This window comes from Phyllostomus hastatus, unplaced genomic scaffold (genome assembly GCF_019186645.2).
Source record: "Phyllostomus hastatus isolate PE091 unplaced genomic scaffold, TTU_PhHast_1.1 phas_scaffold_39, whole genome shotgun sequence".
Taxonomy (NCBI): Eukaryota; Metazoa; Chordata; class Mammalia; order Chiroptera; family Phyllostomidae; genus Phyllostomus; species Phyllostomus hastatus.
Genome location: NW_025334028.1, coordinates 1,288,386 through 1,293,424, shown reverse-complemented (window position 1 = coordinate 1,293,424; position 5,039 = coordinate 1,288,386).

Sequence of the window (5,039 nt, the reverse complement as noted above, 5' to 3'; positions counted from 1 at the left end):
CCCATATATGTCAACATAAATTTGTTTCTGTAAGTGAGAATTCCATGTTTAAATAAATACAGGTTTGATTGTAGTATATGTTATGTAGTATATGTTATTACATAGGTTATGAGTGTTTTAGAATAATTCTCATTTGAAAAACAGAATTTTGTGTTTTACTACTTCTTTAGGAAACTATTCAGTCATTAATAAATACTCACTTCAAGATTTGTGTGATACACACAAAAGGTAACAGCCATGAATTTTCAGAAAAGTACCTTTAAGTATCAGGACTATGTAGTCTGTTTTCTGATTTTTTAAAACTTACTCATGTTTTCAGTTCATTTAAGTTTGAAAATTTAGAGGTATAAATTTGGAATCTCTAATCCCCTAAAAAACCTAATCCCAATGAAATAAATTTGGATTAAGGAATTTTACAGATTTGTGATCATAGTTGCTGTCTAGCTCATTCCTTGGATACTATTTTATGTAGTACAACCTAAACTTCTTTGTTCTGAAGCAGACTCACCTCTCTGTGAATTAGGTCTGTTATTTATTTGTAAAACAGAAAGATATATTGTCAGCCCCTGAGTGAAAGTTACTAGATTAGTGACAGAGCTCATATGTTTTCCTGAGCTGGGAATAAGATTTGGAAAAACAAAATACAAGTTTTGCACTCTTGCCAAGCTGTTCTCTTTTGTCCACTAATGAATTGGATTTGTATTACCTAATGTTTTAAGCAGAGAATTTGTTTCCACTCCCACAGTTTAGAGTGCTAATCTGGTCATTCATTCTGAACTAAAATGTTTTTTCACTCCCTAGGGATCATCGATTGAGTTAGGTTGAGTCTGTAAGTCAAGCAGATGCTAGTGATTTTAAATGATCACTAAAGTGGAGTAATTTACACCTACTAACTATTTGCCATGTGGTGGAATGTAGAAATTATTTGACAAGACAGTGGCATAAATTCTGGTAATTAGCCATCTAGATTGACAGCACTTGTTCAAAATACCATAATTACACATCTTAGAAGGAGTTCTGCCTATGTGAGGTTTGTCAGGCTCCTAGTATTCTTGTCTGAATTACCATTCCATACTGTTTTGATTTCCTTTTATCCCCTTTCACTTTTTCTTAATCCTCATTCAAATATATGTTTTTATTGATGAGAGAGAAAAACATCAGTTAGTTGCCTCCTGTACTTGCCCCATCTGGGGATGGAACCTACAACCTAGGTATGTACCCTGACCAGGGATCAAATTCACAAACTTTTGGTTTATGGGATGATGCTCCAATCAACTGAGCTACCTTACTAGGTTTTTGTTTGTTTGTTGGTTGGTTGGTTGGTTTGTTTTTGTTTTTGTAAGTTAATTTTGGCTTCTTGCTTTATTGTGATAAGAAGATATAGGCTTCATTGGGCTCAGAAAAGTATATCTTCCATTGGATGCTTGGTGATGTAGTTGATAAATGGTACAAATCAATACCTAAATTCTGCCAGTTTTACCTTCTAAGGGTTTTGCATCTGTCCACTATACCACTGCCCTCCACTATACCTCACCATGTTGGTACTTGTTTGCATTTGCCTGGAGCCTCTGGAAGACTCAAGATCTTAGCACTGGGACCCCTTCTAGTTTGTTTTCCACAGTGCAACAAAGTAATATTTGAGGGAACAAAAAGTCTGGTTATATCACCTACCTTCTCAGAACTCCTTAATCACTGCCAGTTGGTATTAGAATGAAGAGCAAAACCCCTCATTAATCAATTGTGCATAGTGTCTTCCACTATTGTGTAAGTGTCTTCCACTTACTTGATGAATACTTACAGAGTGCCTGTTAGTGGGAGACACTGTTCTAGGCAAAATCTTTTTGCCCTTGGTGCTCATGTTAAATGGTATGGAATTCATTGTCCACATCTCCAGCTTGACCTTCAGCTCCCTGCTCTCAATGTACAGAGATTTATTTCAGTCCCTTTCTCCTGGTCTGCTCTCTTTGTCACATGTACCTTCTTTATCTTTCTACTCTTTCATCAGATACTAGTTACAATGTTCCTGCTACAGGAAAGCCTTCTTTGACTTGACTAACTAGGTAAACTAGTAATCATATACAATCTTAACCTCCTATATTTCTCTAAAATATATTTATACTTGTTAATGGTTATTTAGCTACCATATTAATACACCGTTTGATGGTAAATTTATAGGAGGAAATACCCTGACATTTTTGTCAGTCATTTTATTTTTAGAGCTTATCACTGGGTCCATTGTACAATAACCACCAATAAACATTAGTTAAATGATTGGTTCCTACAAATATTCTGATTTTTGTTTCATATTGCCCTATAACACCTCAGTTTACGAAATACTTTACTTACTAGTGATTTAATGTTACCTTAAGAAAATTGACTAAAAACTGATGGAAATTTTTAATAAACTAAATATTTACTTTTTATCTTTTTAAAATAATGTTTTTTATTGTTGTTCAAATACACTTGTCTTCATTTTTCCTCCACCATGCCCCCACCGCACCCATCCCCACATGACATCCTTGGACATAACCCCTTTGTCTTTGTCCATATGTCTTTTGAAACATGTTCCTGATGGCTCTTCTTCTATTTTCCCCCATTGTCCCTCTCCCCACTACCCTCTGGTTACTGTCAGTTTGTTCTTAATTTCAATGTCTCTGTTTATATTTTGCTTGTTGCTTGTTTTGTTGATTAAGTTCCACTTATAGATGAGATCATACTGTATTTGTCTTTCACCACCTGGCTTTCTTAATTTAGCATAATGCTCTCCAGTTCCATCCATTAATTTAATAAATTAATTAAATATTTTCTTTTTTCTCTGTTTGTCCTTAATTTTGATTTTTATTAGTTATGTTCATGAAAACACAGTCAAACACACTTGGCATTACAAAAAAATAAAACAAAAACAATGAACTTACTTAATGTTTTACCTTTGGAAGTGCAGATTATATTGTATAGGCATTAACAAAGCTCCTAAAATGAGTCTGATATGACCAAGATCTACATAGAGTTTATATAGCCCTGTTTGTTAAGGGACAGAAATGAAGCAGATATTTGAATTCTGGTGGCCATTTCCTATAGGTATCAAGGCTCTTCACACAACTAAGTTTCAACTTTGCACATATGAGGCCCAGCCAAACCTCTGAGTACACTGAGCAATTAAGTCTTAATGTAACTCTCAAGGGCAAGCCTTGCGAATTTTCTTTTTTCTTTCATTTTTTAATTTTACCATTGTTGAAATACAGTTGTCTGCCTTTTCTTCACATGTTTTGCCACCACCCCAGCCATCCCCACCTCCTTCCCCTGATTTCACCCCCTCCCCTTGGTTTTGTCCATGTATCCTTTATAGTTGATCCTGAAAACACTTCACCATTTTCCACCCATTAGCACCTCCATTCTCCCCTCTGGCTACTGTCCATTTGTTCTTAATTTCAATGTCTTTCGCTATATTTTGCTTGCTTGTTTATTTTTTTGATTAGGTTCCACTTATATACGAGATCATGTGGTATTTGTCTTTTACCACCTGGCTTATTTAATTTAGCATAATGCTCTCCAGTTCCATCTATGCTGTCACAAAGGATAGGATTTCCTTCCTTCTTTCTGCTGCATAGTATTCCATTGGGTAATGTAACATGGTTGATTCATTTTATTTACTGATGGACACTTACATTGCTTCTAGCACTTGGCTATTGCAAAGTGTGCTGCTATGAACTTTGGGGTGCATAGGTTCTTTTGGATTGGTGTTTCAATTTTCTTAGGATATAATCCTACCAGTGGAATTGCCATGTCAAAAGGCAGTTCCAGTTTTAGTTTTCTGAGGAAATTCCATACTGTTTTCAATAGTGGCTGCACCAGTCTACAATCCCAGCAACAGTGCACTAGGATTACATTTTCTTCACATCCTCTCCAACACTTGTTGTTTCTTGCTTTGTTTATGATGGCCATTCTCAGTGGTGTGAAGTGGTTTCTCAGTGTGGTTTTAATTTTCATCCCTCTGATGACTAGCAATGCTGAGCATCTTTGGATAGGGCTCTGGACACTTTGTATGTCCTCCTTGGAGAAGTGTCTGTTCAAGTGCTTTGCATTTTTTATTTTTATTTTTTTGTCTTCCTAGAGTGGAGTTGTGTGCATTCTTTATATATTTTGGAGATCAAACCCTTGTCAGAGGTATCATTGGCAAATATATTTTCTCATATAGTTGGTTCTTTTTTTCATTTTAATGTTGTTTTATTTAGATGTGCAGAAGCATTGTATTTTGATGAGGTCCATTTGTTTATTCTTTCCTTTATGTCCTTTGCCCTAGGGGACATGTCAGTGAAAATGTTCCTGCATGGAATATCTGAAATTTTCCTGCCTATGTTCTCCTGAAGGAGTTTATTGTGTCACGACTTATATTTAACTCTTTTATACACCTTGAATTTATTTTTGTGTATGATGTAAGTTGGTGATCAAGTTTCACTTTTTTGTGTGTAGCTGTCCAGCTCCCTCAACATCATTTGTTGAAGAAGCTATTTTTGCTCCACTTTATGCTGCTGCCCCCCTTGTCAAATATTAATTGAACATAGGGACTTGGGTTCATTTATGGGCTCTCTATTATGTTCCATTGGTCTGTGTTTCTTTTCTTATGCCAGTATCAGGCTCTTTTGATTACAGTGGCCTTATAATACAGTTCAGTATCAGGTATTGTTATCCCTCCTACTTTGATCTTCTATCTCAAAATTTGCTGTGGCTATATGGGGTCATTTATGGTTCCACACAAATTTTTGAAATTTTTGCTCTATATCTGTGAAATATGCCATTGGTACTTTAATAGGTATTGCATTGAATCTATAAATTTCTTTGAGTAGTGTGGAAATTTTAATGATGTTAATTCATAGGGGTCTGAAACTAAATTAAATATTTTCTTAATTCATTTTTTTTTCTCATTTGATCTTTCTATTAGAAGAAACATTAGAGTTTCTTTATTCAATTCTCCTGAAAATATATGGTGATCAACTATCAGTACGTACTTTATCCCTTTTCTTTATTTTAAACTCCAGTAA